The 23,644-nt window shown below is 42.5% G+C and overlaps 1 protein-coding gene and 1 long non-coding RNA gene across 4 annotated transcripts in view; both read left to right on the plus strand.

Moving 5' to 3' along the window:
- LOC118006246 overlaps positions 1 to 6,740 on the plus strand; it is a 9,058-nt gene extending 2,318 nt beyond the window's left edge. The window contains exon 2 of the long non-coding RNA XR_004678012.1: positions 4,416 to 6,740. This is a non-coding gene — a long non-coding RNA (uncharacterized LOC118006246). The remainder of the gene's footprint in view (positions 1 to 4,415) is intronic.
- NPR3 (natriuretic peptide receptor 3) overlaps positions 1 to 23,644 on the plus strand; it is a 112,541-nt gene that overhangs the window by 11,830 nt on the left and 77,067 nt on the right. The gene's annotated exons all lie outside the window — the stretch shown is intronic.

Below are 23,644 nucleotides of genomic sequence, written 5' to 3' on the forward strand. Positions count from 1 at the left end.
TTTCTTTCTTTCTTTCTTTCTTTCTTTCTTTCTTTCTTTCTTTCTTTTTCTTTCTTTCTTTCTTTTTCTTTCTTTCCTTTTTCTTTCGTTGTTTTTTTCCTGAAATCAAATTAACAATATTTCTTGACTCGGCAGCTATGGGAAGGCTAGGGTGAGAAACAATACAACAAACAGGAAAGAAATGACTGAGTCTTGGTTCTGGACATGTATTTCTCAGTCCCCACTCTAAACGCTAATAGACGTGTGACTTCAATCAAGTTACATGACCTCTCACACCAGCCGCAGACTCATCTCTCCAGTGAGTGTTTGGTTGGATGTCATCTAGTGTCCTGGCTAGCTCGAGGGTCCTAGGAGCTCTTGAACTGGTGTGGAGGAGAGAAATAGAGGCATAAAAGTAACTGATGAGGACTCTAAAAGGATTTCCAGTGGTTTGCCTCATTTGGACTTATGTTTTCATTCCCAAGCCTAGAGATTAGGTTTTAAAGGATGCAACCTGAAAGGATTTGGAGAAAAACTATTTCAGATATCCACAGGAGCTGTTTGAAATATCATGTGGAATATAAAAATGTTGAAGGCACAGTCTTCTCACAGAGGAGTTTCACTCTCCGCAGAGAAGACACGCTGTGCAAATATGCACTAATGTTGCAAGAATCCAAATAAGCCTGGATGAAGTGCTAACATTACAAAAGTATAAACAATGGCCATGGTAGGAATTCCGAGATATGTGGTCTACAACAGGAGAAGCTGTCCCTTTGTTCTGGAGTCAAGACAGGCCTTTTGTAATGAAAGGTGAAGCAAAGGCCTTCCTTTGGACCTGACGGGGGTTCGCTAAGTGACTTGTCTCTGTACACGGGGTCGCTACTGTGGGCACGGCTGCCTCGCTGCCCATTGTTTTTGCATTAATGGGGCTTCTCTAAGTACAGATCCAGGACATGATGCTTTGTATGTCAGTGCTCCACATACTGTAGCACAGTGTATGTGTTCTTGCTCCCATATCAGGAGCAGAGACCCTGAAGAGTCTGGGAGCACCCGCAGCTCCAGTCTCCTCTTTCCTTATGCTGGAGGAAAGACTGTGCCAAGGAACTTTGCTTGGAGCAAAGCGACCTGGGTGGGATTTGGCTGACTCCAAATGGTGTTATTAAAGACTGAATCCCCCATTTGGTAAATGTACTGATACAGAAATGTGTTCTGATGTCTTTTGGGGCTAAAGAACAATACTGTAGTCCTGGGAGTGGAGGCTGGAGTTTCCTGTGAAAGGAACGGACAGTCTGACCACCAGTCTGTCATTCTGGAAATGTCAGTCCTGGGGAAGGAGGTGGGAGCATAGAGGGTGGGTCTTAGCAGAGGCAGAGGAAGAGTCTTCTCTCTAAGGTCTCAGGTCAGTTAGCCTGGAGCACTTAGGAACTATTTCCAGGAAAGCTTCTATTTCACTTGCTCTTAGACTTACTTTGAGTACTCCATTCCAACCAAAGGAAAAAAAAAAAAAGCCAATTCTTTCCCCACAATTCTTTATTTTGGTAAACATGCTCATGTGTCATGGCGGCTCACAGCATTTGATTATCTGGTTTACCCAAGATGATTGTAAAGAAACAATGACATAAAATAAAATGTTGAAATGTCCAAGTGAAAACGTCAGAGATGATCTAGGTTAGTTTCACAATAGGGTTGTGTTGATTTTCTGTTGGAACAATTCTTTGTTGTATGGGACTGGCCTCCTCATTACAGGGCATTTAGCGTTCTTGATTCCCTTAATTTTTGTGACAACCCAAACCCACCCCACACATATCCAAATGCCCCCAGGGTGGAGGAAAGTAACATTCCTGTTGAGAACCACCAAAACCTCCATTAACTAGAGGATAGGAGGCCTGAAGTAGTCATGTGACTGCCAAAATTACAGAGTGAATTAGAGAGCCTGAAAAGAAACCAAGTCCTCTCACTCCAATGGGTCAATCTTATTATCCTCTTCACCTGAAATTAAGAAACTAAAGTTCAGAGTGGTTAAGGACATGTCTTGGATCACACAATTCATAAAAGGCACAGCCTGTAGTCAGCCCCAGACCTGGCTGGTTTCAAAGCCCACCCATTGCACTTCATCATGTGATGCTCATAAGCTAGCTCGTATCCAGTTAGAAAATGAAGACCCTGACGTGCCTGACACTTTCTGCAGGGTGTCTCCTCCTTCCCCAACTTACAACTAACAAAGTGATAATCCATAGATTTTTCTTTTCTTATTTTTTTAAAGATTTGTTTATTTATTTGAGAGAGAGAGAGAGAGCACGAGCATGCGAAAGCAGGGGGAGGGACAGAGGCAGAGGGAGAGAATCCCAAGCAGACTCTGCGCTGAGCTGAGAGCCCAACACAGGGCTCCATCCCAAGACCCCGAGATCATGACCTGAGCCGAAATCGAGAGTTAGATGCTCAACTGACTGAGCCACCCAAGAACCCCCATAGATTTTTCTGATATTTCTAAAATGTTCTAATTTTTCTCATATAAGGTAATGTAAAAGTTGACATTTTAAAGTGACAGATTATGCAGAAATCTCTAATTTTTTTTGGTTATTACTCAACTATTAACTCATTTGGAATTGTGCAAATAATTAAACTTGCCCAACCCTGCATTCTTTCAGTATGACCAATTTCATCATGGGAGTTTTCATACAGAGATCTAAAATGTCCACAAAATATGTTACTATTAATGTATTACTATTAAAAGCAAATTCTTCAAATTTCTAACTGTGGAAATTAAGGATTACATATTATATTTTGTGTAAAATGAAACTAAATTTTTTAAAAAAGTTTTTATTTATTTATTTGAGAGCGAGAGAGAGAGCAAGGGGAGGGGCAGAGGGACAAGCAGGCTTCTTGCTGAGCATGGAGCCTGATGCGGGGCTCGATCCCGGACCCTGAGATCATGACCTGAACCGAAGTCAGATGTTTAACTGACTGAGCCACCCGGGTGCCCCAAAATGAAACTAAATATTGAGAAGATGTTTCTGTATAGCCTCTCTTCATAAACCTAGCCTATTAACTAGTCCTGTTGATCTAAGTAATCAGAATCATTCTGGCATTTGGAACTAGCACATGCAAGTTTACTTTTTTCTTCTATAATGATTTAAGAGCTATTCTTCATTGAAATAGTCTCAGTGCTATTTGTTCATGTTTCTAAGAGACTTGTAAACAAAGCATAACTGTAAATTAAAGAGACCCATGTCACCAGTGATAATCAAAATCTTTCTCATTGTTATAGATGGTCACCCAGATAATCATAACATGCTGATATTAAACTTTCTGAGGTTATTTTAGAAATATAAATGCAAAATTCAAACATTCCTGGAAGACTCTACCTTACATATGAAAGCATTTCTCTTCAGCTATCACTGTTTTGTGCCTTAAGATGCTATAATTCTGAGTCTAACTCAGCCACATAATTTAGAATAACTTAAAAAATGTATTTAGAAAGTCAGTGCTTGCAAAATTTGGTTAAGTTGATCTTTTTAAAGGGAGCAGAATGTCGTTTAGTCTTACTGGATCAGAAATATTTTAAAATCAAGTGCTGTGTTTCACAATCACTGGGAAGCAAAATTCTCCACATGTGCATTTACTCAGAATAGCTAGATAATTATTAGCCATTTCGTAACTAGAGGAATGGTCAGAATCCCAACCCTCTATTAACTCAATTTACACACTTTTTTTTTTTAAAGATTTTATTTATTTATTTGTCAGAAAGAGAGAACAAGCAGGGGGAGGGGCAGAGGCAGAGGGAGAAGCAGGTTCCCCGCTCAACAGGGAGCCCGATGCGGACTCGATCCCGGGACCCTGGGATCATGACCTGAGCTGAAGGCAGACGCTTAATCGACTGAGCCACCCAGGTGTCCCTCAATTTACATGCTTTTTTAATACAATTTGACGAACAGGTATTACTGTATTCATAGAAACTGGAGTTTTCACCCACTCCATAGAGGTTATCAAGAGGCTGTAAGGTATTTTTTTTTCTCTTTAAATACAACATGCAGAATATCAAGGGCAGAAGAACTATCAGAATGCATATGGAAATTTTATACCCAACACATACGTAGGAATTTATAGCAGCAAGTCATTGTAATACCCTTTTCAAAGGGTTCATTACATATTTATTCTAAGGATGATGCCAGTGCTCTAAACACCTGTTTCTCAAACTGGGGGTCACAATGCCTGGGGTTCCAAGGATATAGTCTCAGATATCCATGAATTTGCCATACGAAAGTTTAAAAGTTGTATTTATGTTTCTAAGGTACTCTAAAAAATTTTAATATCAGCCATGTTATGGATCATCCGAGTGATCGTCTCATTACTGAGCATTGCCAAGAATTTTTATGCCTCTGTTTGTGTTTCTGATGCGTTAACATCAAATTATTCTAATTATCGTGGGTTAATAGGAGAGCACAGATATTTTCATGCCAAATGAAGGCCAAGTCATGACTGGCCCTGCTGTTCCAAGTTTCCCCGTGGATTGAAGGGATAAAGTGGCGGGAGAACTGAGTCATCAAGCATGCAACCACACCGCAGTGCTGAACTCTGAAATGCCTCAGGGTGGCAGGCAGAAGCTGAGGCACTTTGGGAGTAGCAGCTCCGTTTCAGAAAAATATCAGCTGTCAAGTTAAACTTGTGTAAGTAACTTCAATTATATTGGTTTCATCATTTTGTTTGGGTCGAATTTTAAAATGTGTTGTGCCTTTATAATTTTATAAGTGCTGTAAATCCAAGGAAATTTTTATCCCTGTTTTCATAATTGTACACATCTAAGTAACGTTGCAGTGAAAAGTAATTTAAGGCAACACTAGATGGTCCATGAGCTTTTCTTTTAAAATCTTTTATTTATTTTGTTACAAGTGATCCTTTTGAGAAACAGTGCTCTAAACATTTTGGACCGTTTCTCGAGGAATTTTCTCTGTTGTGCATTTCCTTGAATATTTCACCAGTCCAGATCTTTCTCCTCTGACCACGGATGTGTTGAGGTCATTGTGGCAGACATTTTGTTGCCTGCCCAGCACCAACGAAGTCTATCTACAGTTACTGCCCCTCTGTTTTCCTTTCTGCAACGTGGGTCTCAGTGGAACCGCCAATCACGGTGCCCCATCCCACCTCCACCCCCACTCCCTGGCCCGGGGCTGGATGCGGATCCCAATGATGTCAGACAGGCTCTCGCTGGAATTTGAGGCTTGACGCAGAGTGACATGAGGACTGAAAATAGTTGAAGCTGATTCATCCCAAAGGGTCGAGGCTCCTGCTACTTTATTCCTTGGTTTTGCCTGGGTTCTGTCCTTTCCAAAATTTGCTGATCAGTCATCGCTTTAATTCTGTGGGCTAACCTTACCTTTCAACCCATCCCTTTATTTTTGATAAGTTTAGCCAGAGTTGGTTTCTATTACCCACAACAATTGATGGAGCCATAAGAGTGACATCTGGTAAAAAGGGTCAGTGATGATACCAGGAAGTTTTGTCTGGGTCACAAAAAGAATGTATAGCATTTATTGGGGTTCATCATGTGGCTGTTCATTCTACAAACACTCTTGAAAGAGGCTGTGGAGCCTAGTGGTTTTAGTATCACAGGGAGCTAGCTCTCTCACTTATCAGCTGTGTAGGTCGCCCTGGGCATGTTCCTTAAACTCTCCAAGCCTGTTTCCTCACAGGTAAGCTGGGATAATAATGGTAAATACCACATGGTATTGTTGTGAAGATTAAATGAGATAAGATACGTAAAGCTTAGAGTAAAGACTTAAAATATGAAGTGTTATTCTTACAATTTTCATATGTTTTATGAGACAGTCACTGAGCTCCATGCTGGGGATGCAAAAGTAGTAAGAGAAAAGAAATTAAGTCCACCCATATTTTTCTTGGAAAAAACATTGACTTTGTTTGAAGAAGTACATTGATAATCTGCCTGGGGTGGAAAGCAAGGAATTAAGCACCACCGAGGAAATCATTAATTGAAAGTCGAGTGAGAATGGGAAGAGAAGAGAAATTAGCCAAAGAATGACAGATTGGGGATTTTAGAGTGAAAGGTGATGTCATATGTAGCCTATGTACAGTTAGGGGACAGTTGTTATCTGTGTTTTATTTCCGGAGTCCTATGTGGGATGGTGGAATTAAGGGACAACTTCCAGTTTATAATTTATATGATACTCAGAAAGCAGACCCTTGAAACAGGATTTTGAGATTGGGTTGTGTATAGCACAGAGACCGTGTGCTCGGTAGGGGTGAGGGGAGAACGGGACATGGATAATTCATGGCGTATAGCCACAACATGACTCCCCAAATGATCATGGTATGATAGCAAGAAGCCAAGTGCGGTGGAGGGCAAGGCATGGGGAGGTCAAGTGGCTGTGGGACTTAATTGCTATAGCGATAGTCGTGTTTGTAAGGATCATGGAGACACCTGGCTTCTTCTGAGAACCCTAGATAGTCCAAGGGAAATGAAAAGCTTTAAAGATACACTTAAGAATGCACACAGGGAACCAGAAGGCCTCCATGACCGCTTGGAGGGAATCCTTCCTTTTTTGTAACTGCAGGGTTGATACGGCTGAGGGGTAAAGGGTACAGAGGGTGAAACCTGCTAGGCTTCTTACCCTAGGGTAAGGGCACTGGTGGGGCTGGAGTGGGACATGAAGCACGGCTGGTTTGAAGACATTTGGGCAGACATGGACAAGGCTGAGAACTTTGAATCGTTAAGTTCCCCTTGCCTCCCTTGCCAGCAGAGGAAACCTCATGCCTCTCTGAGGGAACAAACCTTCCTCTCCTAAAAGCCTTTATACCTGGCAATTGTGTCCCAAACTAGTGTCACTGCTCATTATCTTCAGGCCCCAACAAGAGTTGAAACCAACAGAGCCCTGATGGAGAGGCACAAAGGCTGGTGTGGGAAGGGAGAGTTTATACCTAGCTCCAAGATGTCACTGATCTGAATTGGCAAGAGCCTGGGGAGCAACTGTCAGAGTGGATTCTAAAGGTGTTAGACCTTGGGGCACCTGGGTGGCTCAGTTGGTTAAGCGACTGGAGTCCCAGGATCAAGCCCTGCATCCGGCTCCCTGCTTGGCAGGGAGTTTGCTTCTCACTCTGACCCTCCTCCCTCTCGTGCTCTCTCTCTCAAAAAACAAAACAAAACAAAACAAAACAAAAAAACCAACTTAAAAAAAAAAGTGTTAGACCAAAAAGGACACTATGTGAGGCTTTTTTGGTTTGAATTATTAACACTGGAGTACTCTTCTGGGATTCTAGATTTAATGTGTTGGCTTCAGTGTGCTCAATTGGCTGACCAAAATCTGGACTTGGCAGCCATGGCGTGGCAGGTTGTGTTTTCTGAACTGTTTGGAATATATATCCTACCCCAGATGCTCAGTCCTAGGGCTAAGTCAGTTCTCTTGCTTTCTATCACAGTGCAGTTTGGAGGAATATTGGTCATTTTGCTATCCCTTAGTAGATGGAATTATGCTAATGGAGTTGGTGGTGAGGAAGTAGCAAACCGCTTTGATGTCTTACCAAAAAACAAGTATGCCTTAGGGTGAAAAAGAAATCCTGAGAAAGTTTAGGGCTTTGACATCTTGGTGAGTTTCTAGAGTCCAGTGATCTGGTTATTTGGGGCTATTCCTTCTAAAGTGAGAGACATGTTGCACCTCACCTGGCTCACTCGGTGAGCCTCTTTGGATTTCGGAGGCATATACCCCATTTGGGCATGCTGCTTTGACTCACTTATTGGGCAACCCATAGGATACCAGTTCTGAATAGGGTCTGCAATAAGAAAAGGTCGTGCAGCGGGGCTGGGCTGAGGGCTCAGTTGTCCTGCCACTTGAGCCTTATGACCTAGCGGAACCAGCAGTAGGAGAGAATTTCCTTGGGAAAAGAAACTCCAATATAATAAAAATAAATACGATTTTTATTTTCTCATTTTTATAAAATACATGCTTATTATGCAAATTTTAAATATACAAATAAGGAAAAAGAAGAAAATAAATCAATTATAACCCCACAACCCATATAACTGTGGATCCTATTTTGGTGCATATCCTCCCAGTGTTTTTTGTTTTTTGTTTTTCCCTGAGGCATGTAAATACTTACCTTTTTCTTTAGAAGAACAGACTATATAGAACTATATAGAATTCTATAACTTACATTTTCCATTAAGTATGTTAAAAGCCCTTCCTTATTCTTCAGCATCATTATTTTAAATACCTGTTTCATGGTTCATTGTATGGATATCTCATGATTTACTTAATTTCTTAGCTGTGGATAGTTAGATTATTTTCCATTTTTAGCTATTATGACAGGTTTTGCTGACCACCATATTTTAATTTTTATTCTATTAAACTAAAACCACAACCTATAAAAAAAGAAAACTATTACCTGAAAAGTAATATATCTTTAAATTAAAAAACGTGAAAAAAAGGTACATATATTTTAAATTGGGGAGGAGAAAGGTAAAGCGTGCATCTATCCTTACAATAATGTAAAACTTTCTGGACGTATTGCTTTTGTGAAGTAGGTGATTAGTCCAGTTTCATATCCCACGAGCTTTGAGCAACAAACGTCTGGGACAGAATTACACGTCAAACCCACAGACTGTAGAGATTTCCTCTTGTTTTTTTCCATCACTGTTGATGAGCATCAAATAGTTTACTGTGACATTTTGGTTTGGGTTAATTCTGCCGAAGAACAACTTCCCTAAGAGTGGCCTTCTGTATTAATCATGATTTCTAGTTTCTATATTTTATGATGTTTGACATCTTGGGAGGCATTGCTGGCTGGGGAGAGACTGCCCCTTCCTGGGGCTACTTGGTTCCTAGAGAGTGCCAACAACTCCCTAGTGAGCATCTTTTTCATATGCGCATCAACCCATCCAAAGTCTGCCTCCCCAGCCACTTCCTTTACTTACACACTCACACACCAAACCACCATCTCCCCTGCCCTAAATCAGGTACTGGGCAGCTGGAGACCACCCCTAGAGCTAGAAGCCCTGTTGAAATTCTTCAAACTATTCAATCTTCAGCTTGTTCAAACCTGTCTACCCTGCCTTACCCATTCCTTTCCCGAGAATAAAGGCTCTGGGTCATCTTATCCTCACTCCTTCTGCCTCTTGGCGCTTTCCCACACCCTGTGTGGTGTGTGGGCCCATCTCTTGGGAAATGGAAGGAATCAACTCTTCTTTCAAAGGTAGTTTTCCTGTGTCTGTCACCGCACCACACTTGATTAAAATAAATCCCAGGTACATCTTAGAACACCTCCCTTCTCTCTTTAACCGGAAATATTCTAAAGCTGCCTGGGGTCCCAATTCTATGCCCTTCCTTAGCCTTTTCTGGTTTATGGCCACATCCACATGGGGCTGGTGTGCATCTAGCATTTTTGGATTGCCTGAGCCCTGAAGTTCTGTACACTGTGTGGATAGAGTTTTTTTTTTTTTTTTTTTTCCCGTAATACAGAATGCCCTTTAGGTATTACAATTTGTTTTTTATTTTTCTGGTTTTATTATTATTATTATTTTAACTGGATCTTCATGGTTTTTTCTTGTTCAAAAGAAGAAAATAATCCATTATTTTGCTTCATAATCTTTGAATAGCTTCATGAAACAAGAGGACCCCTGGATTTTATATGACGAAAATATGTCTATAGCAAATGTAAATTTTACCCACTGTGTGTCTTTCCCCAAAGCCCAGTAATTGGACATTTAAAAGATGTCAACCGAAGCCTCCGTTTGATCTCCATAGCTCTGGCAGCTTAGAAATGACTCCCGCTGAGAAACAGACAAATGCCTGCTCACAATGAGACTAGGAAGCACAGGGACCTCTAAGAAAATGTGCGATTCCCTAGGAAAGTATAAATCAAACAGAAATCGAACCTGAGGGCTTATGTACATTTTATTTTTTTTATTATTTTTTTAATGTTTTATTTATTTATTTGACAGAGACACAGCGAGAGAGGGAACACAAGCAGGGGAAGTGGGAGAGGGAGAAGCAGGCTTCCCGCGGAGCAGGGAGCCCGATGTAGGGCTCGATCCAGGACCCTGGGATCATGACCTGAGCCGAAGGAGACGCTTAACGCCTGAGCCACCCAGGCGCCCCGCTTATGTACATTTTAAAAAGACATTTTTTTCCCCCCTGCAAAATAAGCTTGGTAGATTTTTTTTTAAAAAATGACTTATTTGATAAAATGCTGAATTTAGCAAATTTAGAAAATTCAGTCAAACATTAAATGCTCACTGAGTACCATGTCTACAGCTTGCAGGCTCAGAACAAAAATGGCAAAAGCTCTTAATAACGTAATGTATGATAACACAAAAAGACATATACCGAGGAGTGATGGAGTCACAATGCCTCAATTCTTGGGTGGGCTTCACTTAGTGACAGTGGGTATCCCTTCACTTTCCAGACCCTTCTTCATTCGTGAAATGAAAGGACTGGACTGGCTGCATTCTTCCCATTCTAAAACTCTGACATATTAAGAATTTACTTGGGATTCTTTCTATGACTATTCCAAGCCCATCTTTAGATCTTTAAATTAGAAAACCCTCTGGTAGAGATCTTTCCTCTTAATTTATTAGCAGTACCAACCACTTCTGATATATGTCAAAATATCGATGCATGCATTTACATTTTATGATGAAGAAATGAAAAAAAAGGGGGGTGCCTGGGTGGCTCAGTTGGTTAAACGTCTGCCTCTTGATCTTGGCTCAGGTGATGATCTCGGGGATCATGAGTTCGGGCCCCGAGTTGAGCTCCAGGCTTGGCATGGAGCCTACTTAAAAAAAAAAAAAGAAAAGAAAAGAAAAAAAAAAGAGTAATGGCTAAAATGGAAAACTCTTTGACAATGGTTTCTCGACGAAAGGAGGGTAGACGGCGTTCAGGCCAGTTGTGGAGTCGGGGAGCGCCCCACGCTGGTAGGCTCTGAATTGCTCGCCTCTCTAATGGTGACACTAGACACTGGCAAGTTCGGTCCCAGTTCTGGTTGAATCCAAACCCCTTGTTTTGCCTGTGGAATACGCCTTAGGAACGTGGGCTTTCGAGTTAAATAACTGGGTTCTGATTCTGGCCCTGTCACATACTGCCTGTGCTACACACCAATTATTCCATTTTCTGAAGGTTCAGTTTCGTTGCCTCTAAAATGCAGCTGAGACTAATGCCTGGTTCAGAGAGTAACTGTGAGGTTTCAGTGAGGCTGCCGTTTGTTTTCCCTGAGCAAGTGCTCAAACAGTGGTTCCTCTTATTAGGCCCTATTGCCTTCTTGGATCTCAATTCCGTGCCCTTATGATCTTGTAGAACTAGGAACAGTAAAGAAAAAATGTGATATGATTTATAAATAATATAAAGGAAGTTGGGGGGAATAGAGCATCTAGTATAAGAGAAAGATGAACTATTTCACGAAGGTAGAAATAGATCCTAATAGAGTTTACAAAGGCAGAAAAATTAACTTAAGAAATGACAGACAGGAAAAAAAAATCAGTATCAGATTGGGAAGGGACAGGACATTTTGACTCTCCTAAAGCTTTCATACCACAGACATTTTGATAAGCAGACGGCAAAGGCTGTGATTGTTATTTGGGTGATAACCAGTGGTTTCATACCTTCTTCATAACCCTGGAGAATAAAATGAAGTAGATTCAAGGCCATTAGGTTTTTTTCTGCTTGGAGTTTGTCTTTTTTTCCCGTCTTTTAAGAGTTCAGCTCTTCTTTGTAGAAGCACCCAGCTCACGTTACAAGTCTTTTTTTTTTTTTTTTTTAAGATTTTATTTATTTGTCAGAGAGAGAGAGAGCACAAGCAGGGGGATGGCGGGCAGAGAGAGAAGCAGGGTCCTTGCTGAACAAGGAGCCCCATGCGGGACTGGATCCCAGGACCCCGGGATCACGACCTGAGCCAAAGGCAGACACAACGTTGCAAGTCTTGATGGGAGGAGACACCTACCCCTGACGTTGGAAGCCAGAGGGAACACTTTCTCTTTTCCAACCTGCACACCCAGCCAGGGGCAGCTCTGGAGCTGCGCTCTGCAAGCAGACACATCTCTCAGACTTTGGCTCCTCTGCGGGGGATACAGTGCGACGTGTGGACTGGGCTCTTCTTGCCAGGCCTACCCCTTCTGAGTTCTGTGATTATCTATTTCCCCGTCTTGCTTGTGAGCTTTCCCTCCCCTCAATCCTTCGCACCTCCAGGAGCCTCCCAGTGAAATCCCTTTGTGCTGAGGGGAACCTGTTTAGTTTGGTTTCCCCCAGAAGCAGACTCTGGGGAAAGAGTTTGAAAGCAAGGAGTTTATTTGGGAGGTGGCAGAAACATCGGTTAGGAGAGTGGAGATGGGAGGTGGGAAGAGAGAGCGCTGATCAAAAGTGTATAATCACAGCCATCTGGTGGGCTCCAGAAATGAGGAACACGGATCGTGCGGAACGTGCAGGAACGTGCAGGAACACAGATCTCTGAGTTCTCTTGCTCACGTGGGGGCAGGCACGGGTGGAGTTAGATACTGATTTCTGTGAGTCCGAGCCTCGGGGCTGCTCCCGGCTTGCTCACTGTCCGATCCTTCTGGCTGCCACCAGCATGGGTAAGGGCAGCCTGCTCCTGTTCGGGGAAAGCCTCCCGTCAGAGGGCCAGCTCCTGGCAGTTGCCCCCGGGGTGCAGCACGCAGAGGCGAGGCAGGGGGGCTGCTGAGAGCATCTGCTGCTGAGCCAGCCCGTCCCAGTTGCCTGAGAATCAGAACCGGGCCTGCCACATGCCAGAAGCAGGGCTGTAGCCAGACGGGCCACTCCCAGGTCAGTCATGCCGACCCCACCTGCCTCCCCGACATGGCCACGTCTTCCTTGGAGTCTCAGCCAGCCGGGTGCTCCTCCTTCCAGATTCCTGGACCTCGGCAAAACCAGGCCGGCCAGTTGTGTGCTGGCCGCCCGGGAATGGGGAGAGGAAAGGCTCTCTTTGACCTGATTTCCCCAGTGGGAGGCAGAGCACTGAATCCCACCTCTATTGTCCTAAGATTGGGAGGGGTGGGGGTTGGGGAAGTCATGGGGAAGGAACCCTGACCCATATTCACGGCAGCCATCACTTTGGCGTTTCCATTTCCACCTTCAGTAGCATTCCCAAATCACACAGCCCAACAAGAAAATCACCTGCCTAACATGATGAATTATTCCTCCGGTAACTAAAAATGCACACACTTGTTCTCCTAAGGAAGATCAACTAAAATCACATCGGTTATGGTAAACACCTTCTGGGTTGGGATTTCTCAATAGGGTCTGTTCTTTCTCTAATTCTGTGGTGATCCCATCACAATATTCCTACTGCTGGAGAGTGGAACAACCAAAGGATCAGGCCTCGTGTGTAATTAGAAGAATACTAGTGCTCCAGAGGTGGTTGTGTTCTCCAATTACCAAGTCTGTGACACCCAGGTCAGGGCCACGACTGGGAAAGGGCTGGGGAATCTGGGTCGATGCCTCAGAAAATCTCGAAGCCCCAGACTCCTCTGAGTGTCCTGAGCCTGAGGAAAGGGCGTACTACTTCCTGTTAAAAACCATATTCCCTGCTTGTTTAAAAACAACACAGAAGCGTCTGCCATGCAACACAATAGGGAGTCCCCTCAGGATCTCCAGCCATCTCCTGCTCTGGCTATCAGACCAGTAAGCAGGGTTGAATCCAATAAAACTCAACTGTGGGAGTGCTGAGCCTGCTAAGGAAGGACAGAAGCTCTGGGGCAGGGCAAGGAACCCAGGGAACTCACCAGCATGTGCTAGCAGCTGCTGGGAGGGTGTAGATGGAACTGGATCCTGACGGTGCCCGCTGAAGGGAGGTTAGAACATAATAAAGAGAGTTTATCATGGGAGCATTCTTCCATAATACGTGATTTAACACCTTTGGCAATGACCCTGGGAAATGATGGCTCTTTAAAGTTTGCAGAAAGGCAAGGCCCACACCAAGTGAAGTAGAAATTCCAGAACTGCTGTGGCAGGAGGTGGAAAAATAGGTCAGAAGGCTCAGAGAAGAGGGCATGCTAGAGTGGACATATAACCCAAGGCCAGAAAGCCCACCAACTGATTACGTTCTGGGGCAGGGCCCAGAGGACAGTCCATTTATCAACATATTAAGGAATGTTCTATCGGGGCACCTTGGTGGCTCAGTCAGTTAAGCATCTGCCTTCGGCTTGGGTCATAATCCCGGGGTCCTGGGATTGAGCCCCACGTCGGGCTCCCTGCTCAGTGGGGGAGCCTGTTTCTCTCTCTCCCTCTGCCTGCCGCTCTGCCCACTTGTGCTCTCTCTGTCAAATAAATGGATAAAATCTTAAAAAAAAAAAAAAAAAAAGAATGCTCTGTTGAGAGGGCACCAGATTCGCTGAGAGTCTCTTTGGTAGTTGTCCCTGGAGGACAGGGCTGATGACAGAATAGGGCTTCCTGATAACAAGGGGATAAAAGGACTCCAAAATAATAAAGACCAGCAGGTCTTTACCCATCAGAAGCAATGAGGCTACAAAATTGGAGTGTCATGGGGGTGGGTGGGGCTGATCACTAAGAAGGCTACAGAGATGGTTAATAGATGTGTTCCCTGGGAGAGAGACTGATGGACAGGCAATAAGGGTATTGCTTAATTTAAGCCATCGAGAGAAATCAAGAATGGATGATAAGAGATCTGAGCTGTTTTAAGACCCAGATACCCTGAATTAAGGAGAGACCATGTCTCCAAGAAGGAAGGATACGGCAACACCATGGCTAGTAGATACGGCAATGATTCCTCTAGTCCTTTCCCAGGGAGACCCATGGCCATTTGCTCATACAACCAATCACTGGGGAAAGGGAATAACCAAACATTTCCAAACCTATTGGACATAGGGTATAAGTTGACAGTGCTATCTGAGAACCCAAAGCAGTTTTGTGGTCCACTGTTAGAGTGGGGGCAAATGGGAGGCCAGGAAATAAGAGCCTTGACTCAGGTCTACTTCATAGTGGGTCATCTGGTCTCTAGTGGGTCAGTTGGCCCCTAAATTGGTATTTAGGCAGAACCTCTACATTGGCTCCTTGGCCTGAAAGATAAGAGGACCACAGTGGGTATTCCTTGAAACTCCTCATCCCCTTCCCACTGCTCCAGCCCAAACAATATTATATCTTCATGGGAAACAGCACAGGCTAAGGTTACCCTAAAGGATGTAGGAGGTAGTGGTTCTCTTGCATTCCCGTTTAATTTGCAGATTTAGCCCCTAAAACATCTAGACCAGTCCTGGAGGATTACATAAGATTACTCACACTCAACCAGGTAATACCTTAGACTGCAGTATTGTGCCAGATGTGGGCATCTAAACAAAACCTCAGGTGCACAGATAGTGGTGAATGAATGCTGGTGTGAATGAACATTGAACGGTGAGGAACGTGTCCTATTCCATTCCTGTCAGAGAGGAGATTAGAACAGTTCATATTTTGCCAGGGTGGACCACATTTGTGGTCTGTAAATGTTCTTACCTTGAGTCACTTCTCTTTCCACATGAAGTGGACAACTAAGTGTATGGCCCTAGGCTCTGCTCATTGTGAATACCTGCCTTCACTGCTGTGTTTTGGGGCTGTCCCTATGGGACAGCAGCGGTCCATTTTCAGCCCTGCATAGCGTCGTCAGCTGGTCATCAGGGACTCTCCTCCATACTGCTTTGGGTGTGAGCTGAGCTGAAAGAGGGGAACTTGATGAACCCATCTGGAATGCATTCCTCTGCATTATGCTAATGGATTTCTGTCACCTCAACTTTGTTTAACATTGGTCACCATAGTTTAATTTTGGAGAAATTCAAGCTGCTTGTGGTGGCACGCCGAATCCAGAATCCAGAATCTTGGGTAGGTTACCAGTATCAGTCCAGGTTCAACCAGAGAGACAGAACCAGTGGAAGATACACATTAAGGGATTTATTCCGCAGAATTGGCTCACGTGATTGTGGGGCTGGCAAGGCAAGTCCAAAATTTATAAGACAGTTTTTCAGGAATGGCAGGTTGGACTTCTTGAATAAGGGCCTTTTTTTTTTTTTCTATAAGATTTTTATTTGTCAGAGAGAGAGAGAGAGCACAAGCAGGGGGAGCAGCGGGCAGAGGGAGAAACAGGCTTCCTGCTGAGCAGGAAGCCCAATGCGGGACTTGATCCCAGGACTAGGATCATGACCTGAGCAGAAAGCAGACATTTAACCAACTGAGCCACCCAGGCGTCTCTTGATTAAGAACCTTATCTGCTATCCACAGGTGGAGTTTCTTCCTCGTGAAAGCCTCAGTTTTACTCTTTAAAGCCTTTCAACTGATTTAATCAGGCCCACCCAGGTTATTTATAATCTCCTTCACTTCAAGTCAATGGATTGTGGACTTTAATTACATCTACAAAATACCTTCACAGAAACACCTAGATTAGCGTTTGATTAAATAACTGTAGGACTATAGCTCAACCAAGTTGATGCATAAAACTGACCATCAGAGTACCTGTAACATTAAATTCAATCCCATTTAAAAATCAAATCTTAAAAAAAAGCACCAAATTTATAGATACAGAGAACAGATTGGTGGTTGCTAGAAGTGGGGGGTAAGGAGTGGGGGGAAATGGTTGAGGGGAGTCAAAAGGTACAAACTTCCAGTTACGACAAATAAGCTACGGGGATATAATGTACAGCACGGTGACTCTAGTTAATATAACTTTATTGCGTGTTTGAAAGTTGCTAAGAGAGTGAATCTTAGAAGTTCTTACCATAAGAAAAAAAATTCTGTATCTACGTATGGTGACAGATGTTAACTAGACTTATGGTGGTGATCATTTCCCAGCATATGCAAATATCTAATCATTATGTTGTACATCTGAAACCAATATGCTGTATGTTAATCATACCTCAATAAAAATCATATTTTAATGTTTTTCATTTCTTTAAAAAAAAAGACTTCATTTTTTCCCCCAAGTTTTTATTTAAATTCCAGTTAGTTAATATACAGTGTAATACTAGTTTCAGGTGTAGAATTTAGTCATTCAACACTTCCATACCTCTTTGACATTGGCCATAGCTACTTCTTACTAGATGTGTCTCTTATATGGGAAACAAAAGCAAAAATAATCTATTAGAACTTCCTCAAAATAAAAAGCTTCTGCCCAGCAGAGGAAACAATCAACAAAACTAAAAGGCAATCTACGGAATAAGTGAGGACATTTGCAAATGACAGATCTGATAAAGAATTAGTATCCAAAATATACAAACAACTTATAAAACTCAACACCCAAATAATCCAGTTAAAAAATGGGAAGACATGAATAAACATTTTTCCAAAGAAGACATCCAGATGGCTGACACTTGAAAAGATGCCCAACATCAGGGGCACCTGGGTGGCTCAGTTGGTTAAGCGATTGCCTTCTGCTCAGGTCATGATCCCAGGGTCCTGGGATCGAGCCCCACGTTGGGCTCCCTACTCGGCGGGGAGTCTGCTTCTCCTTTTCCATCTGCCACTCCCCCTGCTAGTGCTCTCCTGCTCTCTCATTCTATCAAATAGATAAAATCTTAAAAAAAAAAAAAGATGCTCAACATCACTTATCATCAGGGAAACGAAAATCAAAACTACAACGAGGTATCACCTCACACCAGACAGAACTGCTAAAATGAACAACACAGGAAACAGGTGTTGGTGAGGATGTAGAGGAATGGGAACCCTCTTACATTGTTGGTGGGAATGTAAACTGCTGCAGCCGCTCTGGAAAACAGTATGGAGGTTCCTCCAAGAGTTAAAAATAGAGGTACTCTATGACCCAGTAATTGCAGTACTAGGGGTTTACCCAAAGGATACAAAAAAAGAAAAGACTTCATTTTTAAGGGCAGTGTTAGGTTCATAGCAAAATGCAAAGGAAGGTATAGAGATTTCCCATATAATCCCGCCCCCCTAATTATCAATACCCCCCACCAGAATGGGACATGGATTACCACTATTGAACCTATACTGACATATCATGATCACCGTAAGTCCATGGTTTACATTAGGATTCATTCTGTGGGTTTGGACAATTGTATATTGACATGTATCTATCATTATGGTATCAGATTATTTTTGCTGCCCTAAACATCCTCCATGTTTTGTGTATTCATCTCTGTCCCCTCCCCAAGCTCTGGCAACCAGTGATCTTTTTACAATCTCCATAGTTTTGTCTTTCCAGAATGTCATATAGTTGGAATCATACAGTATGCAGCCTTTTCAGATTGATTTCTTTCACTTAGTAATGTGCATTTAAACCTTTCCCATGTCTTTTCATGGCTTGATAGCTCATTTATTTTTAGGCTGAATAATATTCCATTGTCTGATGTATCACAGTTGATTTATCCATTCACCGACTGAAGGACATCCTGGTTGCTTCCAAGTTTTGGCAAATATGAATAAGGCTGCTATAAACATCCGTGTGCAGGTTTTGTGTGGGCATAAGTTTTCAATTCCTTTAGGTAAATACCAAGGAGCATGATTGCTGGATCATATGGTAAGTGTATGTTTAGCTTTGTAAGAAACAGCCAAACTGCCTTCCAAAGTGGCTGCAACATTTTTCATTCCCGTCAGCAATGAATGAGAGTTCCTGTTGCTACACATCCTCACCAGCATTTGGTGTTGGTAGTGTTTCAGATTTTGGCCATTCTGATCGGTGTGTTCTGGTTGAGTCATTTTTTGACTGGGAAGTTTTTAGATCTTTCCGTTACTTTTGAGTTACTTGGGAACTCTTTCGAATAAAGGGTTCACCAATAGCACAAGAAATAAACCCTAGTGTTACTTGGTACCAGGCAGCACACTTAGGGTTTTACCTGTATTGTCTCATTAAAGATTTTATTTATTTATTTGAGAGAGAGCAAGAGAGAGAGAGAGAGAGAGCACAAGAGCAAGGGGGAGGGGAAGAGGCAGAGGGAGAAGCAAATTCCTCACTGAGCAGGGAGGCTGATGCGATATGGGGCCTCGATCCCAGGACCCCAGGATCATGACCTAAGCCAAAGGCAGATGCTTCACCGGGGTGGCCTTGAGCCACCCAGGCACCCCTGTATTGTTTCATTAAATACCATGAGATCAGTACTCTTGTTACCCTCTTTCATTTTTGAAGAAAGTGAGATTTAGGGAAATTGCCTAAATTCATTCAGCTGCAGTTCAACCTAGGTCTGTTTGGCTTCGAAGTTTATGGCTTTTTATTTTAGAATAGTTTTAGGTTATAGAAAAATTGCAAAGATAACACAGAGCGTCCTGTATTCCCAGTGCTATGGACTGAATGTTTGTGTCCCAGGATTCCTGTGTTGAAGCTTAAACCCCAGTGTGATGATATTGGGAGGGGTGACGTTTGGGAGGTGATTCGGTCATGAGGGTGGAGCCCCAATCATGAGATTAGTGCCCTTGTAAAAGAGACTCCAGAGAGCTCCCTCACCCTTCCACAATGTGAAAACACGGCAAGAAGATGGCCGTCTGTGAGCCAGGAAGTGGGTCCTCACTAGACACTGAATCTGCCAGCACCTTGATCTCAGACTTCCAAGCCCCCAGAACTGTGAGAAATAAATGTTTTTGTTTAAGCCATCCAGTCTATGATATTTTTGTTATAGCCACACGAATGGACCCACAGACTCAGTTTCCCCTAATATTAACATCTTCTGTAACTGCAGTACATTTGCTGAAACTATGAGCTTAACCTTGGTTCATTACTGTTAACTAAGCTCTAGACTTTACTCAGATTTCACCAGTTTTTCCACTAATGTCCTTTTTCTATCTTAGGACCCAATCCAGAATATACCGAATTGCATTTAGAAAAGCTTGTCATTTTAACCATTTCACTTGGATTGCTCTATAGAGAAGTTTATAAATCTACAAAAAGGTAGAAAGTTCCATAATTGTTCTTTGAGTCTGGGTGACACAGCCTAATTATGGAATTGTTCAGGTCGAACATTTCTGTTTTTCTTAGAATATAATAACCACTTTGATTTTCAGATATACTTTGATTTTTGTGCCTGATCCAAAAACTCAGAGACTTTTCCTTAAAGCTTTTTGTAATAGCTTTCAGTAACACTCTTAGTTTCTTAGTTTTCCAGAGAAATAAGCTCCCAAGTAACCATGTTAGTGTTACTCAGAACTCTGCAGTCCTCTTGTCCTGATGGCTTCCTTCCACAAGCCTTCATCTCTGTTCCCTTCATCTGTGTTCCCTTCATCTCTGTTCCTGTTGCTATCACCTGAGTCCATTCAGGAGAAGACTATTTCACATCCGGACTATTATAAGGACCTTTAAAGGCTCTTCTAACCTCTAGACTCCCTTCAGTTCCAAACCCATCTTTAATGTCAAGACCAGACTGACCTTTTAAAATCATTAGCTTCATCATATGGTCCCCCTGCTATAAAATCCTCAGGCTCTGCTTGATGATTTCAGGAGAAATATTCAAGCTCTAAAATGTTATTAAAAGCTTTCCCTATTCTTTTTCCATTCCATCTTCCTATGAACCCTTCACCTCAGCAAGTCCATTCCTCTGAGACCAGCCAGCACACTGCTGACTGACTCGGAGCTCATGCTTGTGAGACTGCCCTTATTTGGAATGTCCATTGTCCTTTCTTTTCTGTGTCCAAATATTTTCCATCTTTTAAAGAATCATTCAAGGTTTATCTGATGGCTCTCCAGGGTGTGTAAAGAGTAATTCTCTTCTCCTAGTAATTTGGAACCTCCAGTGTTTATCAATGTGTCCTAGTGAGCAGGGGAAGCTAATTTGTAGTTCTCATTATGTCCCCTCATGTGTCCTTTCATTTTGTTATTCCTGCCAGCCACCTGTACACAGTCTGTCTAGGCAAGAATCTCTTGCCTTGTGTTCCCTGGGTATAACTGAAACAAGGACAGGGCTTCGAAAGACTTTCTGTAAAACAGGGGGAAAAAAAAAGGAAATAAATCAAGTTTCAAAAAGCCACAAATTAGCCCAGTGTACATAGTACAAATCACTCAATCTACCTTGATGTACTAGTTAGGATTAAATCCAGATGTATTGGCTGAAAACTCAAAGAATGGTTTGAAAATAGTTTATTCACTCTTGTAAAAGAAGCCTACCAGTCTATCACTGGGGACTCAGATACTGATTTTCCTACTCCACCCTCCTTGGCATGAAGGCTCCATCCCCAAGGTCATTTCACAGTCTTAATATGACTGCTGGAGCTCCAGCCATCATGTACATATTTCAGGGAGGAAGAAGAGAAATGGCCAATGGAGTCAGAGTATGTCCCCCTTTAAAGAGCCTTCCTGGAACTTTTACCCAACAATTAATTTCCACTTACATTTGACTAGCCATGTTTATTATTTTTTATTATTTTGTTATCTTTTTCAAGGTTTTTTAAAAAAGATTTTATTTATTTATTTATTTATTTATTTATTTATTTATTTATTTATTTAGAGACCCTTGGGGAGAGGGGCAGAAGGAGAGGGAGAGAACATCTCAAGCAGATTCTGTGCTGAATGAGGGGTCCACCATGGGGCTGGATCTCATGACCCTGAGATCGTGACCTGAGCCGAAACCAAGAGTCATATGCTTAATTAATTGAGCCACCAGGTGTCCCTATTTTTTCAAGTTTTTATTAAATTCCAGTTTGTTAACATATAGTGTAATATTAGTTTCAGGTATAGAAACTACACCTGACTCATCACTTACATATAACACCCAGTGCTCATCACAAGTGCCCTCTTTAATACCCATCACCCATTTAGCCCATCTCCCTGCCCACCTCCACTCCAGCAACTCTCAGTTGTTCTCTATAGTTGAGTCTGTTTTCCGGTTTGCCTCTCTTTCCCTCCACCCATGTTCATCTGTTTTGTTTCTTAAGTTCCACATCTGAGTGAAATCATATGGTATTTGTTTTTCTCTTAACTTATTTCACTTAGCATAGTACTCTCTAGCTCCATCCATGTTGCAAATGGCAAGATTTCATTCTTTTTAATGGCCAAGTAATATTCCATTTTATATATATACACCCCATCTTCTTTACCCATTCATCAGTTGATGGGCACTTGGGCTGTTTCCACAGTTTGGCTATTGTAGATAATGCTGCAATAAACATTGGGGTGCATGTATCCCTTTGAATTAGTATTTTTTTATTCTTTTGGTGAATACCTTGTTGTGCAATTGCTGGACTGTAGAGTAGTTCTATTTTTAACTTTTTGAGGAAAATCCATACTGTTTTCCAGAGTGTGATTAGCCATATTTAGCTTCACATTGCCATACTTAGTTTCAAGGGAGGCTGATGAATATAATTTTTCATTAGAGAAGATTGTTGCCTTGAATAAAATGGATCCTATTAATGAAGACAAAGGGAAGAACGGATATTGGGCGGACAACTAGCCCTCTCTGCGGCAGATTGCTTCTATGGCTGAGAAACCCTCTTCAGTAGATGTCCTCCAACTCCAAAGCTCAAAGTCTCATTGTCTGTTTTGTTTGTACCTTGAACTTTTCTCTAGTCTCCATGTGGGGGTGTTGTCTTAGAATCCATTAGCTCAGTGTTCCCTCAATCTCCTGGGCTGGCTCAATCCATAAGAGCCAAATATTTCTCTAGGTTTCAGTTTTTGCCCAGGGAGTTGTACCTCTTTCTAGGTGACTCTCAGTAAAACACTAGTTTTAGTGTAGCATGCTGTGGAACTGTCCTCTAGAATAGTAGACAGTTATTTTAATGGCTCCCAATGAAGCATGCATCTGGCACTCACTCCCTTATGTGGCACCTTCCCACACTGATTTTGGGTTTGGCCATATGACATGCTTTGGCCAAGGAGACATCAGCAAATGTCAAGCCAGAGACTTGATATGTGCTCTTGCACTGAGGCTTGCCTACTGTGATCACCTCTGTGTAAGAAATGCAGGCCATCTTATCAGAGAGGCTGCATGGATGAGAACTGAGACATTCCAGCTGGCAGCCCCATTTAATCTCCAGGCATGTGAGTGAGGCCCTCTCTGATCTTCCAGCCCCAGAGAAGCTGCCAGATGATTATAGATAGCCATGTGAGTAATTCCAGACAAAATACCAGGAGAACCCCTCAGTTGAACTCACTTACAGAATCATGAGTAAATAAATGGGTTCTGTCTCAAGCCATTAAGTTTCGAGGTGGTCTCTTACGCAGAAACAGAACTGAGCCATCTTGGATATTGCTCAGAGATGTTGTGGCTTGGGTTGAGACTGTGGATTGGTCATACCTACTAACCACAAGGCTATAGTTTTAAGAACACTTACTTGTTCTGGTCATTCAACATCCATTTCTCTCTCTTTTGGTAACAACACTGGGATTTTAGTTAGGGCCATCAGTTATTCACTTCTCACGTGTGATTCCTTTGGCCACAGTGTTTGGACAGGAAGAGGTAGGTGACCTAATTAACAACTAAAGTCAGGTTTAGGACTTGTTCAAATTCTCTTATCATCTAGAAGACAGACTCTGCAGTTATGAAGTGTCTGAGGAAACTGGTTCAGCCCTCCTCTTTGGTAATGGAGACACACTAAATAGGCATTAGGAACATACTGAAGTTTTACTCTAAAGAAGTTCCTAAAGGAAACCCTCATGTGGAGTTGGTGGGGATGGAAACTAATGCTGGTACTCTGCAGAGTAGTCTGGCCATAGAGAGTAAAATAAAAACACACAACTTTGACCCAACAACATAAACCCCATATAGGTTTTCCATTTATCATATAGGGGG

Source organism: Mirounga leonina, unplaced genomic scaffold (assembly GCF_011800145.1).
Source record: "Mirounga leonina isolate KUSES-001 unplaced genomic scaffold, KU_Mleo_1.0 Mir_95, whole genome shotgun sequence".
NCBI classification, from domain to species: Eukaryota; Metazoa; Chordata; class Mammalia; order Carnivora; family Phocidae; genus Mirounga; species Mirounga leonina.